The sequence below is a fragment of the Aotus nancymaae genome, unplaced genomic scaffold (genome assembly GCF_030222135.1).
Source record: "Aotus nancymaae isolate 86718 unplaced genomic scaffold, 86718_ANA_hifiasm-v0.15.2.pri h1tg000017l, whole genome shotgun sequence".
Lineage (NCBI taxonomy): Eukaryota > Metazoa > Chordata > Mammalia > Primates > Aotidae > Aotus > Aotus nancymaae.
This window is the reverse complement of record NW_026988429.1, coordinates 13547065-13563126: the sequence shown is the minus strand read 5'-3', so window position 1 is coordinate 13563126 and position 16062 is coordinate 13547065. Positions and strand designations below refer to the sequence as shown.

At 42.5% G+C, this 16062-nt stretch overlaps 1 non-coding gene across 1 annotated transcript; it reads left to right on the top strand.

Annotated features, from left to right (window-relative positions):
* The first annotated feature begins 15603 nt into the window (after nt 1-15603).
* On the top strand, nt 15604-15706 carry LOC135275654 (U6 spliceosomal RNA). Its single transcript, XR_010343259.1, has one exon. It is a non-coding gene; the product is annotated as a U6 spliceosomal RNA (small nuclear RNA).
* The last annotated feature ends 356 nt before the right edge of the window (nt 15707-16062 follow it).

Below are 16062 nucleotides of genomic sequence, written 5' to 3'. Positions count from 1 at the left end.
TTTTTTTTTTAGAAAGGAGTCTTGCTCTGTCACCCAGGCTGAAGTGCAATGGTACAATCTCAGCTCACTGCAACCTTCGCCTCCCGGGTTCAAGCGATTCTCCTGCCTCAGCCTTCCAAGTAGCTAGGGCTACAGGCATGTGCCACCACACCTAAACTTTTGTATTTTTAGTAGAGACGGGGTTTCACCATGTTGGCCAGGCTGGTCTCAAACTCCCGACCTCAGGTGATCCACCCACCTCGGCCTCCCAATGTGCTGGGATTATAGGCGTGAGCCACCACACCCAGCCTATCAGCACTTTTTACAGAGGCTACTACTACATTTATGAAAAACAGGAGAGAGAATGGTTAAGTGCTGTAAGTCAGACAGAGCAGGGTTAGAAATATGGATCTCTTGCTAATAGCTATAACATTAGATAAGTCACCTATTTACCTAACTACCAACCCACCTACCATATACCTGTCTGACTGTCTATCTACTTTTCTATCTGTCTTTTTTCTAGCTATTACACTAATAGCCAGGGATTGAGTCAATAGCCAAGAATTGAGCTCATGCCTCAATTCTTCTGCAGACTTCTATGCTTATGGGCTTTCTAGTTTTCTCAAATCATGTTTTGTCTTATTGTCTAATAAGACAAAACCTCTAAGCTTCAGTTTTCTCTCTTTTAAAATGGGAGTAATAATAGTTCCTCCTTCATGAGATTGTGTTCAAGTTCAAGGGAGACAAGGTAAATTTAGCACTGAGGACGGTTCTTGGCAGTCAGCAGAAACTCAGTAAATGTTACTACTGTATTACCATTGGTATAGCGCACTGTGTTTCCCTCATTATGCCCTGGGTTTCTTACCAGCAAAGGAATGCGTTTCATTAAATCTTCTGTGTGCTCAATGCCTAACACAGTGTTTGCTACATAGATGCCCAATACATGTTTGTCAAATTAAACTGCATGAATATACTAGAAGGACACAACATCTTGATATAGATCTCTTATTTCCTTATTTCTCTCTCTCTGTGTGAGAGAGAGGTGAGTAGGAGTGTGATGCAGGGATAGGCTTTGTAATATCAAGAGTGAAGTTTCTAGAAGGGAAAAAGAGGTCTATTGAATTAATATATTGTGTTGTTTGTTTTTTTAAATTATTTTTTAGGCTGGGCACAGAGGCTCACACCTGTAATCCCAACACTTTGGGAGGCTGAGGCAGGAGGATCACTTGAGGCCAGGAGTTTGAAAACAGCCTGAGCAACACAATGAGGCCCTATCTCTATGAAGAAAAAAAAAAAAAAAAAAAAATTAGCTAGTGGAGAGGGGGTGCTGGTTGCATGTGCCTGTGATCCCAGCTACTTGGGAAGCTGAGGAGGGAGGATTACTTGAGCCCAGGAGTTCAAGGCTGCAGTGAGCTATGGATCACTTTTTTTTTTTTGAGATAGAGTCTTGCTCTGTCACCCAGGCTTGAGTGCAGTGGCGTGATCTTGGCTCACTGCAACCTCTGCCTCCTGGGTTCGAGCAATTCTCCTGCCTCAGCCTCCTGAGTAGCTGGGATTACAGGCATGCTCCACTGCACCTGGCTAATTTTTGTATTTTTAGTAGAGACGGAGTTTCACCATCTTGGCCAGGGTGGTCTCGAACTCCTGACCTCAGGTGATCCTTCCGCCTCGGCCTCCCAAAGTGCTGGGATTATAGGCATGAGCCACCGTGGCCCAACCTGAATTTTCTTTTAATAGTGACAGGGTCTCACTCTGTTGCCCAGGCTGATCTTGAACTCCTGAGCTCAAGCAATCTGCCTGACTTAGCCTCCCACAGTGCTGAGATTGCAGGCATGAGCCACCATGCCCAGCCTATACTGTGTATTTCAATGTTTATTACATCTCATCCAATCACCTATCTACCTACCTAACAACCCACCTACCATATACCTATCTGACTGTCTATCTGTCCATCTATCTATCTATTATCTATCTATCTTCTAGGTGTTACAGTAATAGCCAGGGATTGGGTCGATAGCCAAGAACTGAGACTCATGCCTCAATTCTTCTGCAGACTTCTATGCTTATGGGCTTTCTAATTTTCTCAAGTCATGTTTTGTCTTATTGTCTCCTCATCTATATGTAGGTGGTTGGATAGGTATGCAACCTATCCAAACTTGTTCCAAAAAAGAAATTGAACTGATGCTCATGTTTCAGTGAGAACATTCTTGACAGCAGATGGCTACGTTTATGTTTTATATTGGAAGTTATCAAATATAAAAATACCAGCACTATTTATTTGGTTAAAAGATTAATTTATGATTACATTTTAAAACACATCTTTTATTTCTTTTCTCTGCCTGCAGAACCTTTCCTTTTGGTTGGTAAATTAGCTACCCCTTCCCAATTCACCCATTGTGATGGTAATGCTAATTTATTTGAGCCAGTGAAAAGGCAATGCTAAGCATCGCTGTCATGTTTCTGATATCAGTGGCTGAAAACCCCTAGAACCTGCTAATTCCAACCCCCGTAAAGTAGGTATGCTAACCATAGGAGTTAGTATAGGTTAGTATGCCTTGACCAGAAAACTGAGCCTGGTGTTTACAGAGCTAGCATTCCCATAGATGCAGCTGAACAGATTTCTCATGCTTAACAAAGGTTGAATAATTCACCATCTGGAATATCATAGCCATGATCAAGCCTCTCTCTAGCCTGACCAAGGGCTTAGAAAGTCAAACCTGAATCAATACACTACATATTTCCTGGGTAAGGTTTAGTAAAGGACCATCTTCCAGCTTTTGATCTCCAGATACACCTCAAGAAATGTAACACAAAAATAGTCGATGTCTAATCTGTATAAATAACAGCAACTGTCAGTTTTTAGGTGTTTCAGTAATAGCCACATTCCCTTAAACTCTGCTGCACAACTTCATACATATGGGCCTTCTACTTTTCTCCAGGTAAGTTCTGTGTCATTGCCCCTTTATCTAATGTGGGCATAATGAAAACTCTATGAAAAACATTACATCTTCTTCATCTCCCTCACTAACCCAACTCCATCTTTCCTTTTAAAATTATCTGCTCGTACCATACATAAGTTTCAAACTACCACTCTTTTAAACTCTCTATATCCTCTTCTGATCTTTTTCAATAATAACTCTCAATTTTTTACTCATATGAAATCAATATATACCTATTTTCTGTTTCCTTTTCTTGGTTTATCTTTATTTCTCACCTGCTCATAATATATTAACTATAATTTATGTAATTGTTATTTGAAAAATGTGCAGTTTGTTATCTTGTTAATAAAGGAAAGTCAGACCAAGCACAATGGCTCACGGCTGTAATCGCAGCACTTTGGGAGACTGAGGTGAACAGATCACTTGAGGTCAGAAGTTGAAGGCCAGCCTGGCAAACAGGGTGAAACCCTGTCTCTACTGAAAATACAAAAACTGGCCAAGCATGGTGGTGGGCACCTGTAATCCCAGCTACTCAGGAGGCTGAGGCAGGAGAATCACTTGAACCCAGAAGGCAGAGTTTGCAATGAGCCAGATTAAGCCACTGCCCTCCAGCCTGGGCAACAGCAGGAGACTACATCTCAAAAAAAAAAAAAGTAAGTCAGTTTGGCACTATGGCTCATGCCTTGTGTTAGTCTGTTTGTGTTGCTATAAAATGACTGAGGCTGGGTAATTTATAAAGAAAAGAGGTTTATTTAGATCATGGTTCTGCAGGCTGTCCAAGCATGGCACCAGCATCTGCTTGGCTTCTCGTGAGACCTGAAGAAACCTACAATCATGGTGGAATGTGAAGGGTGAGCCAGTGTAGGAGTGTCACATGGTGAGAGAGAGGACAGGGACATCCCAGACCCTTTTAAGTAACCAGATCTCATGCAAATTCATTACCTGAGGAGAACACCAGCTATTCATGAGGGATTTGCCTCCGCCCAAACATCTCCCACTGGACCCCAACTCCAACATTGTGGGTCACATTTTAACATGCAATTTGGAGGAGACATGCATCCAAACTATATCATTCCACCACCCGCCCCCACATCTCATGTCCTTCTCCTATTGCAAAATACGATCATCCCTTCCAAATAGTCCCCAAAAGTTTCAATTCATTCCAGTGTCAACTCAAAAGCCCAAAGTACAACAACCTCATCTGAGACTCAAGGTGAGAGTTCCTTCTAACTATGAGCCTGTAAGTTCAAAAAAAGTTGTTTGTTTATTTATTTATTTTTTGAAATGGACTTTCACTCTTGTTGCCAAGACTGGAGTGCAATGGTATGATCTTGGCTCACTGCAACCTCTGCCTCCTGGGTCAAGCAATTCTCCTGACTCAGCCTCCCGAGTAGCTGGGATTACAGGCATGTGCCACCACCCCCAGCTACTTTTTTTGTATTTTTAGTAGAAATGGGTTTCTCTATGTTGGTCAGGCTGCTCTTGAACTCCCGACCTCAGGTGATCCGGCAACCTTGGCCTCCTAAAGTGCTGGGATCACAGATATGAGCCACTGCACCTGGCTGGAAAGTTGTTTATTTCTAAGACACAATGGTGGTATAGGTGTTGGGTAAACCTCTCCATTCCAAAGAAGAAATCAGCCAAAAGAAAGGGGCAACAGGCCCCACACAAGTCTGAAACCCAGCAGGGCAGACATTAAATGTTAAGAGTCCAAAATAATCTTTGACTCCCTGTCCTGAATCCAGGGCACACTGGTATGAGTGGGGAGTTCCCAAGGCATTGGTCAGATCCATCCCTCTAGCTTTGCAGGGTGCACCCCTTGTGGCTACTCTCATGGGTTGGAGTTTAATGCCCCTAGCTTTACCGGGCTCAGGGTGTAAGCTTCTGGTGGCTCTACCATTCTTGGGTCTGGAGGGCAGTGGCCCCCTTCCCTTAGCTCCATTAAGCAGTGTTCTGGTGGGGACTTTGTGTGGGGGCTTTATCCCTACAGTAAGCTTCTGCCTGGGCATGCAGGCTTTCCCATACATCCTTTGAAATCTAGGTTGAAGCCTTCACTCTTGCATTCCACCATGTGGAAACTGCCAAGGCTTACAGAAGCTTGCAGTCTTTAAAGTGGCAGCCCAGGCTGTACCTGAGACCTTTTGAGCCGAGGCTGGAGCTGGAGCAGCCTGGCTATGGGGAGCAGTTTCCCAAGGCTGCACAGGGCATGGGGCACTGGTCTGGCCTCTAAAAACATTCTTTCCTTCTAGGCTTTTGGGCCTGTGATGAGAGGGGCTTGTTCGAAGATAGCAACTGTCTCCCTTTTAGGCATGTTAATCTGTCTAGCAAGGGCTGCCTCATAGCCTGTGCAAATTCCTCTTCTGAAAATGCCTCTCTTTTTTTTTTTTGAGATGGAGTTTCACTCTTGTTGCCCAGGCTGGAGTGCAATGATACAACTTTGGCTTACTACAACCTCTGCCTCCAAGGTTCAAGCGATTCTCTTGCCTCAGTCTCTGGAGTAGCTGGGATTACAGGTGCCTGCCACCACATCTGGCTAATTTTTTTGTATTTTTTGTACAAATGGGGTTTCACCAAGTTGGCCAGCCTGGTCTTGAACTCCTGACCTCAGGTGATCCACCCACTTAGGCCTCCCAAAATGCTGGGATTACAGGCACAAGCCACCATACCTGGCCCTGAAAATGCTTTGTCCTTCTCTACATGGGGCCAGTTTGCAAATATTCCAAATTTTTGTACTCTGCTTCCCTTTTAATTATAAGTTCCAACTTTAAGTAATTACTTTCCTCCTGAACCTCACCATAGGTTGTTTGACCAGGCCACATCTTCATCTTGAACACGTTGCAACTTAAAAATTTCTTCCACCTGGCCAGGCATGGTGGCTCACGCCTGAAATCCCAGCACTTTGGGAGGCTGAGGTGGGTGGATTATGTGACATCAGGAGTTTGAGACCAGCCTGGCCAACGTGACGAAACCCTGTCTCTACTGAAAATACGAAAAATTAGCTGGGCTTAGTGGTGGGCACCTGTAATCTCAGCTACTTGCGAGACTGAGGCAGGAGAATAGCTTGAACCTGGGAGGTGGAGGTTGCAGTGAGCTGAGAGTGTGCCATTGCACTCTAGCCTGGGCAACAGAACGAGACTCTGTCTCAGAAAAAAAAAAGAAAAAAAAATTTCTTCCACCTCTCTTAAGTTCAACCTTCCACAAATTCCTAGATCATGTACACAATCCAGTCAAGCTCTGCTAAGGTATAACAAATTCGAGTTTTTTTCCAGTCCGAGGTTCCTCATTTCCATCTGAGACTTCCTCAGGCTGGCCTTTACTGTTGATATTTCATCAGCATTTTTGTCACAATCACTTACCCAGTCTCTAAGACATTCGAAACTTTCATTTCTCTTCCTATTTTCTTCTGTAACCTCCAAACTCTTCCAATCTCTGCCCATTACGCAATTCCAAAGCCACTTCCACATCTTCAGATATCTTTATAGCAACACCCCACTACTCAGTACCAATTTTCTGTGTCAGTCCCTTTGTGTTGCTCTAAAGGAATGCCTGAGGCTGGGTAATATATTTCAAAAGAGGTTTATTTGGATCATAGTTCTGCAGGCTATACAAGCACGGCACCAGTACCTGGTCAGCTTTTGGTAAGGCCTAAAGACATTCATGATAATGGGTGCCAGGTGCAATGGCTCATATCTGTAATCCCAGCACTCTGGGAGACCAAGGCAGGCAGATCACCTGAGGTCAGGAGTTCGAGACCAGCCTGGCCAACATGGCAAAATCCTGTCTCTACTAAAAATACAAAAATTAGCTGGGCATGGTGGCATGCACCTGTAGTCCCAGCTACTTGGGAGGCTGAGGCAGAAGAATCACTTGAACCTTGAAGGCAGAGGTTGCAGCCAGCCAAGATCATATTGCTGCACTCTAGCCTGGATGATAAAATGAGGCTCCATATCAAAAAGAAAAAAGAAAGAAAGAAAAGAAAAGAAAGAATCTTACAATCACGGTGGAAGACAAAGGGTGAACAAGTGCAGGTGTGTCATATGGTAAAAGAAAAAGCAAGAGAGAGAAGGAGGAGTTCCTAGAATCTTTTAAACAGCCAGATCTCATGTGAACTCATTACTACGAGGAGGGAATGAAGCCATTCGTGAAGGATCCACCCTTATGACCCAAACATCCTACTAGGCCTCACATCCAACATTTAGGATCACATTTCAACATGAGATTTAGAAGGGACAAGCATCCAAACTATATTATATCTGTGATTTCAACACTTTGGGAAGCTGAGGTAGGAGGATAGCTTGAGGCCAGGAGTTCAAGACCAGCCTGGGAAACATGGTGAAATCCCATCTTTACAAAAAATAAAAAAATTAGCCAGGCATGATGGTGTGCATCTGTAGTTCCAGCTACTCAGGAGGCTGAAGTGAGAAGATCACTTGAGCCCAGGAGTTCAAGCCTGGAGTGAGCTATGATGGCCCCACTGCATTCCAGCCTGGGAGACAGCAAAAACTCATCTCTCTCTCTCTCTTTTTTTTTTTTTTTTTTTTTTAAATATATATAAAGACGGGGTTTCACCATGTTGGTCAGGCTGGTCTTAAAACTCCTGACCTCAGGTGATCTGCCCGTCTTGGCCTCCAAAGTTCTTGGATTACTGGCGTGAGCCACCAAGCCCAGCCAACGAGACCTCATCATCTCTAACAATGATAATAAATGAAAGTTTTCTTAGTCTATCACTTATTTTTTGCATTGGGGTTTGCTTACTTTTTTTTTGTCTTATAAATGCCACTAGTAGAAATATCTTTGTACACTTCATTTTTGGTTATTTTTTGAGGGGGGTTATTTTCAGGTAATTTCCAAATGGAATTACCTGACCACACCTCTTATAATATTTGCAAGTTACTTACCTAAGGATCCAACCAATTTGCAGCTATCAAGTGATGTGCAAATGAACCCGTTTCTCATAATCACAGAATGTTACCCTTTTAATTTTTGAAATCAACTCAATAGAGATATAATATCTTAAACCTATTTGGTGTTGTATTTTTTTCCCCTCTACTGGGAAGCTTGTAAGTTTTTGAAGTGATTATAGACTGTCTGCATTTCCTTGAGTATAAACTATATTTGGTCACATTGAGTCAGTTACTCACTTTCACTCACTTGTGTTGCACATTTAATAATAATCAAACATAGGCTGGGCGCGGTGGCTCACGCCTGTAATCCTAGCACTCTGGGAGGCCGAGGCGGGTGGATCACCTGAGGTCAGGAGTTCAAGACCAGCCTGACCAACATGGCGAAACCCCGTCTTATAAAAAAATAAAAAAATAAAATAAAATAATAATAATCAAACATAGTCAGAGATGGAGGCAATGATGATAACCAATATTAGGCAGAACATAGCTGCTCATTTAGTCAAAAATTAAGAAAGATAAAGAGCTGTTTTAAACTCCCCAAATAGAAGATATTTACAACAATCCCTAAATGGAAAGGATTAATGGCAGACAGGACTTTGAAGACTCTTGAAGATTAGCAGAGCCCATCCATAAACCAGTAGAAACACTGAATACAGTCACTGTCTCTCTTGTCTTAGATTCTAAAATTCAGATGCCTACAGAGACAAGATAAGGAACATAAATGTGTATTGGGCCAGAGGATCATAAGGTATTGGGAGGTGAGGACTGGGAAAACTAGCAACTGATGCTCATCTGTGGCATTCTTCTTAAGGAAAACATTCTTCGGACCAAGCAAAACACGTCTGTGGGTAGAGTTTGGTCATTGGCCACCAGGCTGTGCCCTCTGCTTAAGACTACTTTTAGAGACAGTGTACTTAAAGACTGACAGGAAAGGAAAATGAGGCCAGGCCGGGCATGGTGGCTCACGCCTGTAATCCAGGCACTTTGGAGGCCAAGGTGGGTGGATCACCTGAGGTCGGGAGTTCAAGACCAGCCTGACCAACATGGTGAAACCCCGTCTTTTAAAAAAGTAATAATAATAATAAATTAAAAAAAAAAAAAGGAAAATGAGGCCAACAGGCTAAATGTGAAAAACACGTCAGTAGACTTTTAATACTACTAAGGAAAAAAGTAGCTCAATTCCAGTGAATTGTAACCAACACTCTGCTTCAATTATAGTAGCATAGGGTGGGGACTATGGCCAATTGAAGCATACCCTGAATTTTTTGTTTACTTTAAACCTGTTATTATAGACATCTAAAAATATACGCAAAGAAGAGATGAAGGCATAATGCAGCCCCTTGAACCCATCACCCAGCTCATCAATCCTAGGCAGATTATAAAAGTCTTGGCCCATTTTTGCATCTGTTGAGTGGAAACAGCTGGTATTCTACTCTAGCTTGGAGTTATATGCCAGTACAGAGGTCCAGCACTGCCAGGTTTTAAAAAAATATTTCATTTATTTTATTTATTTATTTATTTATTTATTTATTTATTTATTTTAGAGACAATATATTGCTCTGTCACCCAGGCTGGAGTGCAGTGGCATGATCATAACTCACTACAGCTTTGAACTCCTGAGTTCAAGAGGTCCTCCCTCCTGGGCCTTCCAATTAGCTAGGACTACAGGCATACTCCACCATTCCCAGCTAATTTTTGTATTTTCATGGAGACGGGGTTTCGCATGTTGCCCAGGCTGATCTTGAACTCCTGGGTTTAAGCAATCCACTTCACAAAGTGCTAGGATTACAGATGTGAGCCACCACACCCAACCCAGAATTTTTTTTTTTTCTGAGAGAAAGTAGCACTCTGTCACCCAGGTTGAAGTGCAGTGGCATAATCTCTGCTTATTGCAACCTCCCACCTCCCAGGTTCAAGCAATTCTCCTGTCTCAGTCTCCCAAGTAGCTGGGATTATAGGTGCATGCTACCACATCTGGCCAAGTTTTGTATTTTAGTAGAGACGGGGTTTCACCCTGTTGACCAGGCTGGTCTCAAACTCGTAACTCAAGTTATCCACCTGCTGTGGCCTCTCAAAGTGCTGGGATTATAGGCGTGAGTCCCCATACCTGGCCTAGCCCAGATTTTAAAAAAACTAGACATTTATTTATTTATTTTTATAAACTAAAAAATCTTTTTTTTTTTTTTTTTTTTTTTTTTTGTAGAGAACAAGGTCTTTCTATGTTGCCCAGGCTGGTCTCAAACTCCTGGCCTCAAGTGATTCTCCCCTTTTGGCCTCCCGAGTTCCTGGGGTTACAGGCATGAGCCACTGTGCCTGGCCACTAGTTTTTATATGTTGATGATTTGTTTAAAACTTTTATTTTTATTTATTTGTTTTTCTTAAGGCAGTCTCTTGTTCTGACACCCAGGATGCAGTGCAGTGGTGTCATCATAGCTGACTGCAGCCTCAAATTCCTGGGCTCAAGGATCCTCCCATCTCAGCCTCCACAGTAGCTAGGACTACACGTGCACCACCACTCCAAGCTAATTTTTTAAAAGACAGGATCTAGCTATGTTGCCAGGTTAGAGTGTGGTGGCTATTCACAAGCACAATCATAGTACAGGGCAAGGCAGCCTTGAAATACTGGCTTCAAGCAATTCTACTGGGCTGAGCCTCTCAAGTAGCGGGTCCTATAGGTGATGCACCACTGTCCCTGGCTACTTACTTCACATTTATAATACATTGTAGAGGTCACGATTGTGCTGTCAGTTGACAATTTGGGGTAATAACATATACCTGGAGAAAATGCTGCTGGTGAGAGAGGAAATACAGTCAAATGCTGGGCTGATTCTGGGCCCTTTGAGTATATCTGTGCATAAAAACAATTGCACTGTGGGTCAGGCTACTGCTGGACCTGGAACATTGTTCTGATGGCCCTTCTAGCACATTATCATCAGCACCACAAGGATTTGGTCACAGGTTTACCTCTTACCTTAAACACTGAGGTCCTTGAGGAAAATCACAGTCTCTCCCCAGGGCCCAGCACATACTAACAACCAGTAGTGGTTTGAGAGATGGATAAGTGAACAAATAAAACCATGAGCGTTTTTGTGTCATGTTTGAGCCCTAAAGTCACTTCTCACATCATCGAATACAGGTGTCTCCAGGTCTACCAATATGACTATTATTTGCCTTGTTGCTTAGGAAAAATGTTTTATATTCTTATTAATTAAAATTTGAATAATTAGTGCCATTTATTTTCTGAACTTCTTTCCATTTTTGTCTTTTAAGAGGTCATGAATCAATTAATTCATTAAGAATCATGTGATTGGCCGGGCGCGGTGGCTTACACCTGTAATCCAAGCACTTTGGAGGCCAAGGCAGGCGGATCTCCTGAGGTCGGGAGTTCAAGACCAGCCTGACCAACATGGTGAAACTCCATCTTAAAATTAAAAAAAAAAAACATGTGATTTGTGGTCACCTCAGAAAATAAAAACATAAATTATTGATAATTAGATGATGTCGAGGGGGGTGGCTAAAAAAATTTAAAAATAAAAAAAGATGATGTCAAACAGCAATGTTTGAACACTGAAGAGTGTCAGCCATTTGAGATTGAGAACTGTGCCTTAGACTTAAAAAAATTGATATGTAGTTTGCATACCATAAAAGTCATGCTTTAGAAGTGTACTACTTGGTGGCTTTTAGTGCATTCATAAAGTTGTGCAATCAACTACTGTCTCATTTGAGAACCTTTCATCAACCCCCCAAAATCCTCATACTCATCAGCAGTCACTCCCCATTTCTTCCTCCCCCAGCCCCTGGCAATCACTAATGTATTTTCTGTCTCCATGGATTTGCCTATTCTGGACATTTCACATGAATGTAAATGGAGTCATACACTGTTGGCCTTTTGCAACTGGCTTCTTTCACTTAGCATAATTTGTTTTGTTTTGTTTTGTTTTGTTTTGAGACAAGAGTCTTACTTTGTTGCTCAGGCGATCTTGGCTCACTGGCACCTGCACCTGCCGGGATCAAGAGATTCTCATGCTCTAGCCTCAAGTAGCTGGGATTACAGGCATGCACCACCATGCCTGGCGAATTTTTGTGTTTTCAGTAGAGACAGGGTTTCACCATGTTGGCCATGCTGGTCGTGAACTCCTGATCTCAAATGATCTACCTGCTTTGGCCTCCCAAAGTGCTGGGATTATAGGCTTGAGCCAACATGCCCACCTGTGGCATAATGTTTTTAAGGCTCATCCACAGTGTAGTATGTATCATACCAAATTCGTTTTCATGACTCCATAATATTCCATTGTATAAATATACAGGTTGAGTAGCCTTTATTCAAAATGCTTGGGACCAGAAATGTTTCAAATTTGGGATTTTTTAAAAATCTGGGCTGGATGTGGTGGCTCACGCCTGTAATCCCAGCACTTTGGGAGGCCGAGGTGGGTGGATCACCTGAGGTTGGGAGTTCGAGACCAGCCTGACCAACAAGGAGAAACCCTGTCTCTACTAAAAATACAAAATTAGTCAGGTGTGGTGGTGTATGCCTGTAATCCCAGCTACTTGGGAGGCTGAGGCAAGAGAATTGCTTGAACTCGGGAGGTAGAGGTTGCAGTGAGCCGAGATCACGCCATTGCACTCCAGCTTGGGCAACAAAAGTGAAACTCTGTCTCAAAAAAAAAAATTAGGAATATTTGCATTATACTTACCAGTTGAGCATCCCAACTCCAAAAATCCAAAATTCTAAATGTTCCAAACAACATTTCCTTTGAGCATCATGTCAGTGCTCAAAAAATTTCAGATTTTATATTTCAGATTTTCAGATTTGGAATACTCAACTCGCACTACATTTTATTTATCCACTCATCTGATGATAGACATTTGGACTGTTTCCACTTGCTGGCTATTATAAATAATGCACTACAAATATTCATGTTCAAGCTTTTGTGTGGACATAAGGTTTTCAGTTCTCATGAACTAAGAGTAGTGCTGATCAATTCTATGCATAAGATTGTATAGTAATTCTATGTTTGACTTTTGAGGCAATGCTATACTTTTCCCAGCATGTAAGTGACTGCACCATTTTACATTCTCAGCAGCAATGTATGAGGTTCTGATTTTTCCTTGTCTATACTTATCATTGTCTATATGTCTGATTATAGCCACCTTGGTGCATGTGAAATGGTATCCCATTGTAATTTTGATTTGCATTTTCTCAGTGATTGCGTTGGATATTGTTTCATGTGCTTATTGGCCATTTTCATTATTTATTTATTTAATTTATTTTTTGAGACAGAGTCTTGTTCTGTTGCTCAGGCTGGAGTACAGTGGCTCAATCACAGCCCACTGCAGCCTCGAATTCCTGAGCTCAAGCCATCATCCCACCTCAGCCTCCCAAGTAGCTGGAACTACTGGCACCAGGCACGATGCCCAGCTAATTTTTTTTCTTTTAGTAAAGATGAGGTCTCGGCCGGGCGCGGTGGCTCACGCCTGTAATCCTAGCACTTTGGGAGGTCAAGGTGGGTGGATCACCTGAGGTCAGGAGTTCAAGACCAGCCTGGCCATCATGGTGAAATCCCATCTTTAAAAAAATAAAAATAAAAATAAAAGATTAGGTCTTGCTACGTTGCCCAGGCTGGTCTCAAACTCATGGCCTCAAAGATTCCTCCGTCCTCAGCCTCCTGAAGTACTGGAATTACAAGTGTGAGCCACTATGCTCCGTCCCTTTGTATATTTTCTTTGTAGAAATGTCTGTTCAAATCTGTAAATTGAATTATCTTTTTTTGTTGTTGCCGTGCCTTTGTCAGGCTAGCATTGTTTTTCTGTTGTTCAGCTGTCATTGTTCTTTATATATTTTGGATACTATGGCACTGTCTGATAGACAATATACAAATATTTTCTCCCATTCTGTGAGTTGTCTCTTCTTGATGATTATAAATTACAGGATTTGATTTTCCAAGTTCAAGCTAGTTTATATTTGTCAAGTTTACTCATGCTATAATGTGTGGTTTGTCTTACTATATTTTGTGTGGGATTTTTACTTAGGTACTAATGTGTTTCTTTCTCTTATTTTAAGGTTATCCATTTGTCATATCACATAACAAGATATCCAGACATGGATGGGCTTAGATACCCTTTCTCTGAAGTTCTCTGGGCTCTTCCACTTTCCAGGAACACACTTTTTTTATTTTTATTTTTTTCTGCTTCAGACTGTTTGTTGTCAAATAGAAGTGCCATCACTCAGGTCTACCCACAAACCACGTGGACACTTAGCATGGCAGGCAAGAAGATCCCAGGGCTGAGCCAGTACAGTTGTCATGAGGCATTGATGATCAAGGTAACGTCACCCAGTAGAGAGGCAGTAAAGGGTGGTGTCACCGCTGTCAGACTTGCTGAGGTCACCAGCATCCTCTGCTTCTGTGAAGGGGCTGGCAGGCGGGCATGCCTCACCTCTGCAGGCTGCCCTGAGTTTGCCCAGGGTGGCAGGGGTGGGAAGTGCCAGCCAGCACAGAATGAGGGGAACCCAGGTAGCAATTAAGTGGGGATAAATAGCCATTACCAAGGAGGCATGACAACTGCAGGAGACCGCAGTCTATTCGCAAGCAACTGCTTATTTTCCCATTGATCCTTGGCGGGATAGGGCCTTGCCTTCTGCAGCGCCCCAAATAACAGGCTCGCAAAGCCCAGTGCTAAGAGGTGGCATCTGAGAAGAATCCGCTCAGGTCTTCCTGTCTGTTTTATCTTAAGGCCTGCCAGGAGAAGAGATAATTACAGGTCTGATATTTTGTTCCATCATAGACAATGGAGGGATCAACACATGCCTCTCTGAAATCAGATTAAAAAATTTTTAAAAGGTTTCAGCTCAGGAAGATATCAGCATTTCCCACAGGTTTCAGTTGGATGAAAAGGGAGAGATTGAGAAGGAAGAAAGGAAGAAAGGGAGGGAGGAAGGAAGGAAGGAAATGAAACTTGATGACTCTAAAAACAGAAATCATCAACATGGAGGGTGCTAAGCAGACTTTGCTTTTCTATTGTCCCGTCCCGTACCCCCAAATATCTTTCCCTTGGCTCATCACACAATCTGAAAGGCGCCCATTCAGGACTTATTCCATCTGAAGCCAAGAATCCCTAAGCTCTCCAGGGAGGTTTGCATGGATGTTAGACCCTCTGCTGGACCTGCCTCCTGCCTTTATCCTTCAATGTAGCTATAAAGCATGGTTTGGGTCTCTTTAGGGAGGCAGTACAGTCTAGAGTTAAATGCACAGGGTTCAGAATTAAATTTCTACGTTTAGCTAGAGTCCTGTATTCACTAGTGTTGACCTTGCACTATGTGACCTTGAGCTTCAACTCCCCACGCCCTTATCTGGAAAATAGAGAGAGCAATGCCTTATCTTGTATTATGTCTGATGACAAAATACGTGAAAAGACACTTAGTTCATAGCAAGGACCAGTAAATATTAGCTGGATTTTTCCCCACCCCGATGAGGGGAGTAATCAGTCCAAGGATGAGCACTGAGCATCCAGAAGGGGTTGCAAACTCACATGGCTTCAGAGGGGTCCAGTGATGATAGAGACAAGTTAAGCAGGCAGGGTGTCACTTTTTCAACAACCACAACACTTCTTACAGCAGTGTCATGTAATTTGTTTCCATTGTAAATGACTCCCTATTGAAATTTGAGGCATTTACCATTCCCCCCAAATCTAAGTCATAAATGTTTATATTACTTTGGTTTGGTTTCTACAATAAGAATGTACACTTTTATAATAATTTTTAAAAACCAATGAAGATTTAGGCTAGGTTCCACAGCACGTATACTACAAATTAGAACAATGCAGAGAAAATGAGCATGGCCTCTGCACCAGGATGACATGCAAATTCAAGGGGCATTCCATCAAAATAAATAAATAAAGATTTGAAGTAATGAGAGAGAGAGAGAAGGGAAACTGAGATGAATAAAACCTAGTCTAAGCCAGAAAGGAAAAGTCCTTTCTTTTTCTCTCTTTCTTCCTTCCTTCCTTTCTTCCCTCCTTCCTTCCTTCCTTCTTTCTATTCCTTTTTTGTTTTTTTCTGAGACGGAGTTTTGTTTTTGTTGCCCAGGTTGGAGTGCAATGGTGCAATCTCAGCTCACCGCAACCTCTGCCTCCCAGGTTCAAGGGATTCTACTGCCTCAGCCTCCTGAGTAGCTGGGATTACAGGGATGCACCATGCCCAGCTAATTTTTTTGTATTTTCAGTAGAGATGGGATTTCTCTACT